The following is a 15,446-nucleotide window of genomic DNA, read 5'->3' on the forward strand; positions in this document are numbered from 1 at the left end:
TCACTGTCTGTGTATGTATGTATGAATACACACACACACAGATACATACACACACACACACATATAATTTATACAATATAAACTGTATGCAAATGTGTGTACACACAGACACACACATAAAGTTATGCAATTTATGTAGGTAATAGAGCAATTAAGAAAATCATACCATAACTGTGTAATTTTCTTCTTTTGTAACATTAAATAAATGTCACTTGCTGGCAATTCCTGGATAACTTTTGAGACCCACACCCAAAGCTTTCAGAAGCTACCTGCAGCCTGCAGTCTCAGATTCTCTGTACTGTAGAGGAATATACTCAGATGGAGCAAGATAATTCTTTGCCAGTAGGGATACTGAAAGGAATGCATTGTGGACATTAGTGCTATATCATATTGAATTATAACACTGTTGATAGGTAAATAACTATAAATGTTATTTCAGGGTGCTTTTCAGGAAAAAAATCTAAATGCTGTTGATTTGAATGGCCAGGAAGTCTATCAATCATAAGTTGAAATATTTGGGAACACAATTCCTTGTAAAATCTACACTTTGAGAAGACATGTTTTTAGTTTCTAATGTCTTTAGTGGCACAGGGTATGAGCCAACACTGTAATGGAGCTGCTCAAACACCAACTGCATTCTCAGTTTGTATTAACATAGGGCTGGTGTCCAAATCATGAAAATAAACTTTACTTCCTGTGGAATCAAACCCAGGATCCAAAGCAAATAATCAAGGCTTACGGCAATGTCTATTAAACAGCATGTGCTAATTTGGACTCCCTCCAAAGAATATTGAGACCCCAACCCAACAAAGGGATGCACTCATATTTACGTATCTCAGAAAGGTGGGAGAGACTAATGCATAAGTAGACAATGAAAGCATACATATTCATAGGTAAAGGATCTCAAGTTACTTATAGGCAATAGAGCTCAGGTTACATCCTGCACTTGTTTTCCTTCAGAAACCAAAAGGGAGAACTAAAGCAATAAAACATTAAAACAGGGAGGAAGCATCTCCCATAAATCAAGGAAAGGAGGCAGTTTGGGAATGCCAGGTGCAAAAAGAAATATATGTCCCATTGCAAATCTGTGGGATGATTCTGATAATAGACAGTGGCCTTATACATGCACTTGATTTAATTGATTACACTCATCTAAGAACTGATTTTCCCTATATTACATAACCTCTCAGAAGACATGAAATTTAGCACAGAGGGATAAAGTTGCAGACAATAGCCTTTTTTCTAATGTTGGGTCCTTGATGCTCTCTTGGAGGTTTTCTTGCGGACGTTTCATTACCAAACTAGGTAACATCATCAGTAACCACGATGCACTGATGTTACCTAGTTTGGTAATGGAATGTCTACAAAAAACCACCAAGCTCAGAAAGCACCAAGGACCCCCCCCCCAGTTTAACCTTGAATTACAAATATTCTCTTTTATCAGTGTTTTCTTCTGAAGACCCCATGCATATTTACCTGCCTTTGCAATCCTAATCCTTCCCTTTAATTTGACTTATGTTCACTTGTGACTGCAGACTCAGTTTAGCTGATCACTTGGCTATTCTACTGACCCTTAAGCAAAGGACACAGGGATGTAGGAAGACACTGCCTGGAGCTTCAAATTCACCTATTCCCAAAGCCCATGTATTTAGTTTCTGGGGTTCATCCTAAATGTATTTTTACTATGAACTAAAAGAAAAAATAAACAAATTTAGAGTTATCGTATTGTCTATGTTCATTCTTTTTTAATGTTAAATAAATTTAATTTTTGCTCTAGTCCTGCCTACTTCTTGAAGGTAATTCTGCCTGTTTTGGAGATCACAGCTATTTCTGAACCTATTGCTTTGTGTGAGTAGTTGGGATTTTTGGATCCAATCTGAATTGGTCACTGGGACCAGAGGTTTGTTCTTTTAAGCTTTTGGGTTCATGCTGGAATCCATCCTCAGGAAACTTCTCAAATCTCCAGGATGTGTGCAGGATTTTTGGCTCCAAAGTACATTATTTTACATTTGCTCATGTCAAATAACATCTGCCATTTTGATGCCCGCTCCCCTAACATGCAAAAATCCCTTCAGAGATCTTTGCAGTCCCTTATTGTTTTTACCACCCTGAACAATATAGCATCACCAGCAAAGTTGACTATTCCACTTGTCACCTGATTCCAGATAATTTATAAAAGTGTTAAAAACCACTGATCCTCGGATCAGTGTAGGATCTCAGTAGTTCTATCCCTTCATTGTGAGATACTGTATGTCTCACAATATGATAGAAATAGGTTTATTTTTTATTCTTAAGCAGTTACTTATCCAAAAGAGGACCTGCCCTTTTGTTTCATAATTGTTAAGCTTATTAAGAAGTCTTTTATGAAGGATTTTATCAAAGATTTTTTTTTAAATCTAAGTAGATGATGTCTACTGGCTTGCCCTTATCCAAGTCTTTATTATCATCCTCAAAACACTATAGTAGTTAGTTAGATAGACAGCACTCCCCTTACTAAAACCATGTTCAATATCCTTTAAGAAGGCTGTGTCTCACTAAGTTTGGTAATTTTATCTTTAACAACAGTTTCTGCTATCTTCCCCAGAAAAGATGTGAAGCTGACAGGCCTGTAATTTCCTGCATCTCCAGTGTGAGCCCAAATGGGAGTTATGTTGGCCACCTTCCAGTCCTCAACCACAGAGTGTAGACAGGTTGCATATTTTAGTTAGGAGGTCCACAGTCTCAGCTATAAGTACCTTAATAACATCCATTCTTGGATGGATGCCATCAAGGCCTGGTGATTTGTCAATGTCAATAAAATCTATCAGTTTTCTTGCCACAACTATCTAATAAGGATGCTGTACCTACAGATTCTGCTTTGAGCAAAGGGTTAGAGCGCCAAAAGCAGGAGATCACACCAAGGATGTAAAGCAAGGAATAGTTAAGTGCAAAGTGTACCCTAGCAACCATGATGGAGAACCAATTATACGCATGCCTCATTTAATGTTAGTTAAAAGCAATTCTCCAGTTGGGAAGATGTTCTGCACTGTTCTGCATGAATGCTTCCTGTTTGCCTTTTTATGGGACCAAAATAGCAGTTCACTTAATACCATTTTGTTTCTGACATGGATAATTTCCCTTACAATCTTTCTTTCAATATGTTTCTTTCAGTAACCCTGCAATTATTGATGAAAGGTACCTTTTTTCATGGCCCAGGGGGTTAAAGATGCTGAGCTTGTCATCTGGAAAACTGACAGCCCAGGTTCAAGACCCAAGAACCATGCGATGGGATGAGCAACATTACTTGCCCCTGATCCTGCCCATCTAGCTGTTTGAAAGCATGCAAATGCAACTAGATAAATAGGTACCATTTCGGTGGGAAGACACCAGCATTCCATGGTATATATAGTCATGCTGGCCACATGACCATGGAAGTGTCTTTGGATTAATCTGGTTCCCTCAGCTAAGAAATAGAGATGAGTATTGCCCCCTAGAGTCGGATATGACTGGAGAGGGGAAATCTTTACCTTTTTACTGTTTTGAACCCTTGCATCACCATGCAGGCCTTAGAAATATCCTTTAAGGTGAGAAAGAAAACTTAAAAGTCATTGACAGTCAAATACCAAGCATGATACTCTAGAAACCCATGAAACAACAGAGGACAGTGGTTTTACAACAGTCCACTCTAGTATGAGCTATATTATGTTCCAAGTATCCTTTAGCCTACTGCAAAACTTTAGGCGTTACCTTTCCTTTATGTTCCCTATTAAAAAAAAAGTGTTGACAAGTTTATTATTCCTCCCTGTGTTGTGACTACTATAAACAACACAGGATGAACAGTACACTTGAGACCTGAATAAATATGTCAGGTATGTCCTACATTTGAAAATGCTTGGGAGGAAATATGTTCTGTATCTCCAAACTTAAATGTCCCAAAGATGTTTTTTTTAAAGGCAACTGGACTTGTTTTCTTTGTTGTTTAAAGCTTCTTGGATGAGAAGTGAAAGGTCTTCAAGGAAAAACAAAGAAAGTCCAGTTGCCTTTTTAAAAAGCACTTTTGGGACATCCATGAGCTGGATGACAGAATCTACATAGACCTCCAGATTTAAAATTATAGCTAATTTATTTTTATCATCTTTGAATGAAAATGATCAATTAAATTATAAAAGGGGAAGTAAAACCATCTTCAAGATGTCCAAGAGCCTCCTCAAATTCTGTCAGAGATATAACAAGGGTTTTTGTAGAATTAGGAGAAAATGATATAGTTATATTGATGAAAGAAGACCTTTTCCCAAACTATATTCTTAATAAAACTGAAAGAGCTGCTTCCAAAATAATCAGCTCCATATGAAGGTTTCATTTTTTTATATAGATACCAGAGGCATGTCTCCAGAAGAGTCCACCTTCATTCAGACCTCTTCCTTCCTTCTCTCCATCATATCTATATTTTTTTCAATTTCATTAATTCATGGTGTTTACCATCTACTCCTCTTATATTCAAATTGTCATGTTCCATATGTCATCACCAGCCCATCTCTGTGGCTGGAGACTTCATAGAAATGGGACTATCTCAATCACATAGACATTGATCCATTAATAGCCTCTGGAGAGTCCCAGGATTCAGCAGCAAGATGAGAGCCCAAAATCATAAAAAAGCCAAGTGGAAGATGAAACCAGTTTGAGCCACATGACTCTCTCCCTGATCAGCCTAGTGAGTCAGTTCAAGGAGGAAAAGAGCCAGCTGCTCTAAGAAAGCCACACGGAGCCTTGTGACTAGGGCTAGGCTGACCCAGTCAGACCTGCCGCAGCTGAATGAGGAGAAGGAAAAACAAATACAGATACATTAAACACCTAACCCTATATGAAAAACAGGTACTTCAAATGTGTCATTTTGCACATGCATAAGGCAATATAAAACAAAGTCTAAACCCATGGATATGAAATAAATGTATGCATTTATCTAGGACTAATTGTTACCGATCAATTGCAATGTGCTTAACTGCAGACAATGCAACAATGGATGACAAGATTCAGTTGTATGTAGGTAGTATGTTTTTTTTTCCTGTATGTCACATCCACCTATAAGAAATGTCCAAAAATAACATCAGACCAACAAAACTTATCATTCCACTAAGTATGATCATGTGCATCAAAATGTGTCAATAATGATTTCAAAATCCTGTGACATTTCAGTACACATGAGGAGTAGGTTTGCAAAAGTTTACATATTTATAAATTATTAAAATACAAATATTTTTATACAATTTGCAAGTCATAATAATTCCATTTAGGGAGTGCTACTAATGCCTAGCTTCTCAAATTGTGCAAACCCAGCCACTGTGGTTTATAAACCACGATCTATATTTTAGCATGTGGTTTATTCAATATGTCAAGCATAAACAAACCATATCATAGTGTAATGTGCAAACCAAACCTCTTTGTGACCTTTGCATTACTTACTTTCACAATCAGGAGGTCCTTATCTAAACACAAGATTGATGTCCGAATGCTTTCTGGGTTTCTTATAGCGTGTAAAATTTGCAAAAAAAGTAAGTATGTGCTCCTTTCCCATTGCTTTTCTCTTTCTGGCATATTTGGTTATCATTCATGTCTTGCCTTCTGCTGCTTCTAACATCCTCCATTTTGAATTCTGTAGCAGAAAGTGACATTTTAGTGAATGTGTCAGGCCTAAGTGGTATTTTCCTCTTTTGAAATAACAAGAGTAGGAAGGAAGGAAACCAGATAACTCTCTACAAATATCCCTGCTGACTCGATAGAATGATAGCAGACTTTTTCAAAAGTCATTTATTCACCTGTAACTTAGAAGAGTGACATACCTAAAAGTGAGCTTGAAAGATAGAGAGGAAAACTAGAGCATTATTTTCACTGTACCTGTACCTGGGGCCTGAAAACATGCTACCCAATCTTATCTAATAGTTTGATCTACCATTTTTAATCAGCATAATTACCCATTTTCTTCCTTTCCTTTCCCCTTTCCTCTTCCTCTTCCCCCCACCCCCTCTTTCCCCATTTCTCTCTGCCTAAGACAAATTGCAAACAAAATAGTTAGCCAGTAGAAATTCTGCCTTTTGGCATAATTACATTTTGGCATTAAAAACTAAGATTCTGCCTTTTGGCATAAAAACTAACCAATAACTATAAAAGTATCCACATCCTATTTATAAACACCTACGAAATATACTGTGCAAGAAGAGGAAATTTTACAATAGAGCATGGACTGTTTTTCCTGAGAAATTCTAGTGAACATATTAGAATTCCTAAGAAAATGAGCTGTTGTTTTTCTCGTTCCAAAACACAGCTGTTTATAGACATTGGTGTGTAGAACAGTGACTATAAATGGGGGAGAGGGGTTATGACAGGTATTTTGTGCAGTGAGAGTGTCTATTTTGTGCTGGTAAGAGCAATATTTTTGAAAGCTCAATAATATTAATCTTAGTTCCAGAGTTTTGCTAAAGGAAAATTTACACAGACACAAACACACATAAACTTGTAAATTAAAGAAAGAAAATAATCCAGGTAGTTTCCAGCCCTACAGCATAACTACAGATTAAACTGGGATCTGCTGATAAGATCCTATTTAGAAACTGACTACAGAATAGACATTTGCAAAGGAAATTGATAAGCATAAATGAAGTTTATAGGAGAAATGATTGGAATTTACACAGCGATTGTGTCTGAAGTCTTTGGCTTCGAAAGACAGGAGGAATTGGGCAATCAAAGTCCTGTCTCTTTTTAGATGCCTACAATGTATATAACATACATTAAAAGGGGCGGGGCTTTGATTGCACAATTCCACTTGCCTTTTTAAAGCCAGTGAACTGCTGTTGTGGATACCCCTGTCTGAAGAAAAGAGAAGGGCAATGGAGCTGGGGCAGGAGTATATTTATGAACATGCAGAATCAGTTTTATATTATTTTATTGTGATGCATATAATGATAGTTAATTAACTGAGAGCAACTGGAGCCTAGTTCTGTAGTATTCCATTTCTTTAAAAAAATACATTAAATTTATAAATGCATTATATTTGTAACCTATTTCTCACACTTGCAACATTATAGCTGAATTTGTACAACATGTTTAATGAAATCATTGTTATGCTTGGTCATGATGCCCAATTGGATTCTAGGTAGTTCCAAAACAATGTAAAAACAGACATACAAACAACAGAACCCAATTCAAAGAAGACCAAAATGGCAAATCCAGCAAACCCCCCAAACATCTCATCAACAACTGACATCCAACAAAGGGGCCCCCAAACACTCCAGTGCAAATCCTGGGAGAACGGTCAGATCTTTGTGCCTCTTTGGACTCAGGAGGAATCTCACTCGAGAAGGAAAGCACCACACAGAGAAGTTGCACTTCCTGAGTCCTGATTAGTGATGTTGTTTAGTCAAAGGAAACTGGATCTTGCCTACCCTGTCAGCTCGAATTGGCTGGGCAGACACCATGGGAGATAGTGACCCTTCAAATAAGTGGACCCCATGCTGTGTATGGCCTTAAAGGTCATAACCAGCATCTTGAATCGCACCTGGACACAAACTGGCCACCACGGTAGCTTGCGAAGCAGAGGTATCACATGGAGAGACAGAGGCGTGCCAATAACTGCCCATACCACTATATTCTGAACCAGCTGAAATTTCCAAATAGTCTTCAAGGGCAGACACATGTAGAGCACACTGCATTTAAAGACATCCTAAGCCTCCTTAGTTTTAATCTTCATTGATTCGGGATGGGGAGTATATGCATTGATGCGTGCTTTATGCTCCCCATACATTAAATGAAACAGATACTGTGCTTACTGGAGAGCTGTTCCATTTGAAAGGAATGCCCTAACAGAGAGGCCTGAAACAATAATGGAGTTCCAATATACATCCTTGTTAAGTCTTTGGAAGCAATTCACAAGGGGACAAAGAGTAAAGAAGCTGAAATTTATGTCAAATAATTAATAATTATAAAGTTGTTGTTAGTTGCGAAGTCATGTCCGACCCATCGCGACCCCATGGACAACGTTCCTCCAGGCCTTCCTGTCCTCTACCATCTTCTGGAGTCCATTTAAGCTCACGCCTACTGCTTCAGTGACTCCATCCAGCCACCTCATTCTCTGTCGTCCCCTTCTTCTATTGCCCTCAATCTCTCCCAGCATTAGGCTCTTCTCCAGTGAATCCTTCCTTCTTATTAGGTGGCCAAAGTACTTGAGTTTCAACTTCAGGATCTGGCTTTCTAAAGAGCAGTCAGGGTTGATCTCTTCTACGACTGACCAGTTTGAATGCCTTGCAGTCCAAGGGACTCACAGGAGTCTTCTCCAGCACCATAGTTCAAAGGCCTCAATTCTTTTGCACTCAGCCTTTCTTATGGTCCAACTTTCACAGCCATACATTGCAACTGGGAAAAAAGCATGGCCTTGACTATACGTACTTTTCTTGGCAGGGTGATGTCTCTGCTTTTTAGTATGCTATCTAGATTTGCCATAGCTTTCCTCCCCAGGAGCAAGCGTCTTTTAATTTCTTGGCTGCAGTCCCCATCTGTGGTGATCTTGAAGCCCAGGAAGATAAAATCTGTCACTAATAATTATAATAGACTAGGGGTAACTAACAAAGGCAAATTAAGGCTGAAATAGGGGCTACCCGAGTTCAATTGATCTCAAGACCAAATAGCTCAGCATATTTGAAACTATAAAGCTTTTGCCAGCTGAGCATAAAAGACAAGCAAAAATGTTTAAATAAGCTGCTGCAATCAGATTTCATCAGCACGACTCCTGTAATGGCTACAAATTAGGCTCTGAGCTGTACTCAGGCATGGGATTGCTTTCTTTTTTTAATCTTCTAAAGAAAAGAGGGACTGAGGTGAGCGTGACGTTCATTTATATTATTTGTAAGGTATCAAGTGGCAATATTTAAAAATATTTATCTCAAGCTACTGATTTAATTCTCAGCATCATAGTTTAGTTTCTGCTGTATTGCTTGTAATATTCATTATAATTATTGTTACAGATTGCTTACTAATGTTGTCTATATTGTTCCATGTTTCAGACAAAAGCTTGCTAAATAAAACAAATATCTTGGATGAAAGGACTGATGTTTTCCATTGTCTAAATCTTCACTGGAAAAGGGTTAAAGTGTAACATCATTGTTAGTTGAATGTTTTCTTCAGAGGTAGTTGATTCTGAAAGTGTAACTCAATGCCTAATAATAATTTAAATTCCAGACAACAGGAGGGTAGATTAATTGTGAGATAAAGGATCACATTCTTTAACATTTGATATATATAATTTTGTTGTTCAGGGACCTAGTGAGCAGGAAAAGAGTGGTTTTGGGTGGGATTATTGTTTAAATAAAAATAGTTTTAACCAGGCAGGAAGAACTGGCCTGTTAGATAATGATAATGATAAAGATATAGGGAGGAAATAAGAGATTGGCAGAAATTGGGATGAATTGAATACCAAAATGAAAATGTGAGATGACTGGTGATCATAGAGTTCAGACTCATGACTGAGGATGGGGCTGGATGGGATGCATCCTAGAGGGTCACAAGCAGAAGCTGCAAAACTGTTCCACTGTGTAATGGGCAGTGTCAGAATGGGAAAGGAGGAGCCTGGTGTATCAAGACTACTTTAGCCAGCGCTTTCATAGATGGATGAATCCGTTGTAATATGTGGGAACATGAGAAAGAGTTGCAGACAGGACAATAAGGATATACAAGATGTCTCAACTCACAGAAGGGGAGAGTGTGGAAAATATTTCAGAAGAGACCCTCCCTAGTTTTTAAGAGGGTAAAAAGAAAGGGAGAAATACTTTTAATGTTGCAAGTTTTTGTTAATACAACCATACAATAAAGAACAGAGCTAGTGCTCCTGGTTGTGCTACTTGTAGGGTCTATCTCATAGGACTAACACTAATTTTGCAAGATTCATCTGGTTTCTGGAGATGCCTGAAGAGTTTCTCCAAAATCTGAAGGCTGTTTTGTTAAGACATTTTTTTGAGACTCCCCTGTGCACCAATTGTGAAGTATAACTCTATTAATTTTGCTGGATCTTTCATCAGCCAATGATGTCCTCGATCATGGTATCTTTCTGTACTATCTGTCAAGTTTTGAGGCCTTGGAGGAGAAGCCATATTGGGATGCTGTTTAGTTCTGTCTGCCATTTTATTTAAACAGCTATATGAGGTTGTAGAGGTCATTCAATGGTTTGGGATATAGTATCATTACAGATTATACATTTCTATTCCAAGGCAAATGAGAGGTACAGTGGAAGCTTTGCTCCAATGACTGGCAACTATAGGGCCTGGATAGGAAGAAATACGTCGAGACTAACCCTAATATAACAGAATTGCTGCTGACAGAGAACCCAAATGAGTCTAGAGAGTACCAGATTCAGCTCTAGATTGGGTTTATGCTCCTCTGAGGAAAAGCTGGGGTACTGTGGAACCCTCTAGAAAGGGAGTGGAAGCTATGGCCAGGAAAGTCACTGTACAGCTTTGCTTGGTGACCTGGAATGGAAGGTAGCAACAACAGCCATTCATACCCTTTTCATCTCATGTTTCTACTACTATTAATTGCTATACTTAAGACTGCCCTTGAAGACCATCCAGGAACTGCAATCAGTGCAAAAATGCAGTGACCTGCATATTAATGGAAATATCCCAATACTATCACATGTTTGTCCTGCAGCATTGATTGCTAGTGTTTCTAGATGCAATTCAAAGTGCTGATGATACCTACATGGTTTGAGACCTGCTTAATTGAAAAAACACTTACACCAGATAGAATCTGATCACACAAGTTCTATTGGCAAAAAGTGCATGATAACAGTCTCTATCTCTTCTGAGATCCCATGGAAGAGACTCAAAAGTGGGCATTCTCACCTGTTAACTTTCTTCCTGTGGAATTCCTTGTCACCTGAAATAAGATCTTCATGTGAATTCTCAAAACATTTAGAATCTAGATTTTTTTTCTGATGGAGACTAAGGAGTAAACAGATCAGATACCTAGGGTGGATTATACTTCTATGATGCCTGTGATTATATGGTTTTTATAGTTCATTCATTCATTCATTCAATTTCTATAACCCATAAAGTAGGGGCCGTGTGATGGTCCCTTTCTCTCTAAATATATAAAAGTTCCAACTTCAACTAAATTTTCTCCCAAAGAACAAAAAGATAAATCTCCTGCTTCTTGGAGATTAGGTTTTTGAAAGATTGGTGGTTGAGCCACCATGCTAGAAAGTGGGAGACCGTGAATTCAAGTCCCATCTTAGCCATGAAAGCCAGCTGGGTGACCTTGGGCCAATCACTCTCTCTCAGCCCAACCCATCTCATAGGGTTTTTATTGTGGGGGAATAGGAGGAGGGAGATGTGTTGGATATGTTCACCACCTTGGGTTACTTGTAAAAATAATAAAGTTGGGATATAAATAAATAAATAAAATAAAAATAAATAAAAATTACAGGCTTCTGACGAAGATTACAGCTAGCAAACCAATTTCAGAAAGAAAAAGATTGAACTGAGTTACGCATTCAGCTTCAAGCCCTAATCAGGCATGTCAAACACACGGCCCGCAGGCCATATGTGGCCCGTATAGGCCACGTCCACCCCAGCCCTGCAAGGGCAAAACAAGTCCCGATATATCACAATATGGCCCGCGATGCAATCGATTTGACACCCCTGCCCTAGATTGTCCTCTTCAGTAGACAACAAAGACAAGAAGAAAGAAACCAAAACAACAATGTGCATATGGCACTTACAATATCAATATGTCTGACTCTGAATCTGAAGAGTAAGAAAATAGGAATTCTTAAGCCAGTATAATACATGGCAGTGGATCTTATACTAGAAGAAAATGGGAATAAGACACATATATAAGACTATTAAATGAAGGAACTTCATCACTTAATTCAAGCTATCATAAAAGAAAAGATGACTTGACTAATTCTAGTATTCCAAACATTACATCCACATCATCTCTGTGACTGGTGTTCAGAAAAATCTGCTTTCTAGGACAAATTCTCCTTCAAAGGCCACAACAGGTTCAGCAGCATCAGCCATGCAAAGCAGCATCTCAAATTGTTTAAGAGCTGAGAAAGACAATGTTTCTACAACACTGACTGCTCCTGTTACACCATCAGCTGTAAATACTGTGAGTACTACAACTGCCTTGTCTACAACTACCAGCAGTACTGTGTCATCTTCAAAAGTCAGGGAAAGGCACAGGTCATACCTCATTTCAGTTCAGGAAGATGAATCGGAATATCAAACAAAAGCTAGATCAAGACAAACAAGGCAATCCAGAACATCCACACCGTGTGTAACCCATGTACACAGGAAGCTGGAAAAAAAATTGATAGAAGTTGGATTATATGATTTAGAGAACAAGAGAATGAAGAAAAGGAATAGGAAGGAAAAGAAAAACAAGACAAAGGAAAACAAATGGAAAAGAAAGAATCAGAAACTAAGGATGATAAAGATATGTGTGAACTTATCAGAGTTATAGAACTACATCTTCAATTACTTCATCAATTTCTTCAGTAGCCACATCTTCTAATTCTTCAAGCCAAATGAATAGGTCAAACAGCTATAGATACAACTTCTGCTTACTCAAGAAGTGCAGCAAAAGAAAACGAGAGAGAAACAGACAAGAAAGAGGAAAAAGAAAAGTTAAATGAAAGAAGGCACTGTGAGAAAAACAAAGATCAACTGGAACTTGTTTTTGGACTTAGGATAGTGATGAAACAAGAACATTTGTCTAATTCCAGAAGAGGAAACTAATAAAAAAGAACGCGGAGTGACAGTCATTCAAGATATGACACAGGGTCATCTGGAGATTGTTATGATTCAGTAGTAGGATGACCCGGTTACAGTTACTTGGAAAATCACAAATTATATGCCAGTAAACTAGAAAAATAAGATACAACTGATTTTTAAAAACTTTATGAAAGATTATAGCTCAAAATGAAAAACTGAATGCACAACTGCATGATACGGATTAATTATCCGTATTAAGCTGAAATTGGAGAAGGCAACCCAGAGACAAAAAATGTGTTGATCAGTCTCTGTAAGAAATGGAAAAAGGGAAGTGAATAACTCTGAAAAGGCAAATATATGAAAGGGAAGAACTCATGATGCTATCAGACCTGAAGGCAGATAACCAGGGGCTAAAGGATGAATATTGGGCTTTGATCAGGGTAATCAGCATACTTTCCAAATAAAATTGTTCACTCTTATCAGCAAATCATGGGATTGCACAAAATTAGTAACTCCAGTGGATCACAGAATAGAAGTCAAGATTCCTGGGAAGATTTTTGGAAACTCTTTTCAGATATTCTGTTAAAAGCCCTTTTACCTGTGTGAATGTTTTTTAAACCAAGATCCTATTTTCATATGTTAAAGCAGCTGCTGAGAAGACAAAATCTGAGAAATCTTGTTTACATTAAGAAAGGGCTCAAGGTCTGATAAACCTGATATTGAATTGAATCAGTAAGTCTTAACTGTATATAAACACATTTTTAAAAAGCTTTCTGCTGTTACCTTATTTTGTTGCTTTGTCACTGTTTGTTTTGGGGGGGATTTTATTCCTATATGCCACTTGGAATCTCTGAGTTGGGCAGCCGTATAGATTTCCTTAATAAATAAAGTAAATGAATAAGACTAGATTCACTACGTAGTTTGATGTCCTAATTTTAAAAAGTGCTCCAAAAGAATATGAAGGCTGAAGATTCAATTAGCCACTGAGAGATGAAAGATAATCAAAAGTCTATGCTAAAATGGTTATAAATATGAAAAATGGTCATGTCACTTTTTTCAGTGCAATTGTAACTTAGAACAGTCACTAAAGGAACTGTTGTAAGTTGAGGACTACTTGAATCAAAAAGCTTTGCATTGATGATTTAAATTTTGACAGCAGTTGTAAGTACATTCCCCTCTTAACTTAATAGGGATTTGTGTCTTGGAACATGTTTTTGTACCATTATTGTGCTAAAGCCATGCTGAAAAAAAGGATTGAATCTATGATTGTTATAGTTCATTGTGTCAGATGGACATATTGATTTAATGGTTTCAGATGAATGGTGTGAAAAGCAGGGAGGATGAGTGAAATTAAAATAGTGGTTAGTCCTGTACTAAATAAAAGATTGGATTTGATAAGTGTAAATGACCTTGTCCAAATCTATAAATTTATTATCTGTCCACTTCCTTCTTTGTGAAATTACTTTCTCTACTTGTAACTCAATATTTTTCAATAAGCGAAACCAATCATCTTGCCAAAGTCAAAGCTGTAAAAAGCGTTTCCAGGCATACAGTACTGTTTCTGTGAGAAAGTTTGCGAGAAGCAGTAATTCATATTCACTTTTGATATACACCCGATTGCAATTCTTGTTGCAAGAGTCTGTGCATCAAAAAAAAAAAAAAAAAAGAGTACGAATTATTGTATCTCACAAACTTTCTCACAGAGACAGTATTCCTGGAATCACTTTGCAGCTTCCTCTTTCGTTCCCACCCTTTTTGGCTAGGTTCCTTGCTTTCTTCTTTAATTTATATTAAATGACGGTTTAATTTAAAAGACCTCAAAGAGGCAGGGACTTAGTTAACGCCAGCGAATTCAGGCCAGTTTCACACAAACAGCCAGTCATTCTGCCCATTTCCGATTCCCTCCCTTTTCGGCTCAAAAGCCAGAAACTGACACTGAAATGAAATTCTTGTTTTACCCGAAATTATACCTGAGGCTGTTGCCCAACCGTTGTGTATACAAAGAACTGCTCCATTCTTGCACCGAAGTTTCTTCCAGCTTCTTGATTCAAAAGCACGCTACGAATTTCTCATAAGGTCTGGAAAACCTAGAAGTCCTTTTGTAAAAGGAGTGGGGGGGGGATTACTCCATGCACACGTGTGCACAAGCGTGCTTTTTCACTTTTTTTTTTCCTGCCGGCTCGGGAACAAAGTGGCTCTTTGCAACCACGCCAGTTGCCGGGTTCGTGCGTGCGTGTTCGTCCTTCCACCCCCCCGCCCCCCAAGCCGCAAGAACTTTATGCAAATAGGGAGCCGTGAGCCCGCCCGGCCCCTCCTCTCAGCCCGCCCTGCTCGGGTGGGAACGGCGCAAGCCAGGCGAGGCCGGAGGGAAAGGAGGCCGGGGTGGGGGGGGGGTTGTTGGCCTGGAATACCTCTCTGGACCGGAGTTCCTCTCTCACACACACACACACACACACACACGCCAAGAAAGGTGGGAGCAGGCTCCGCCCCTTGAGGCTGCCAGGCTCCTCCCCCGGATCGTGCAGCTGTTGGCCGAGGGCTTTGCAGGAAGCGGTATTTAAAACAGGCTGCGAGGAACATGTGAGCCGCGCAGTGTTCGGAAGGGCTCGGAGGAGGAGGAGGTGGTGGTGGAGGAGGCGGCGGCGAGAGGAGCTGGCTGGGAATTGGTGCGAGCGCCGGCCTCCCTCCACCCCTCCCCACCGCCGCGGC

The 15,446-nt window shown here is 38.8% G+C and overlaps 1 pseudogene; it reads left to right on the top strand.

Annotated features, from left to right (window-relative positions):
* The first annotated feature begins 11,749 nt into the window (after positions 1-11,749).
* Positions 11,750-13,038, top strand: LOC107286954 (annotated as a pseudogene).
* Positions 13,039-15,446: the final 2,408 nt, after the last annotated feature.

This window comes from Protobothrops mucrosquamatus, unplaced genomic scaffold (genome assembly GCF_001527695.2).
Source record: "Protobothrops mucrosquamatus isolate PMUCROS unplaced genomic scaffold, P.Mucros_1.0 scaffold341, whole genome shotgun sequence".
Taxonomy (NCBI): domain Eukaryota; kingdom Metazoa; phylum Chordata; class Lepidosauria; order Squamata; family Viperidae; genus Protobothrops; species Protobothrops mucrosquamatus.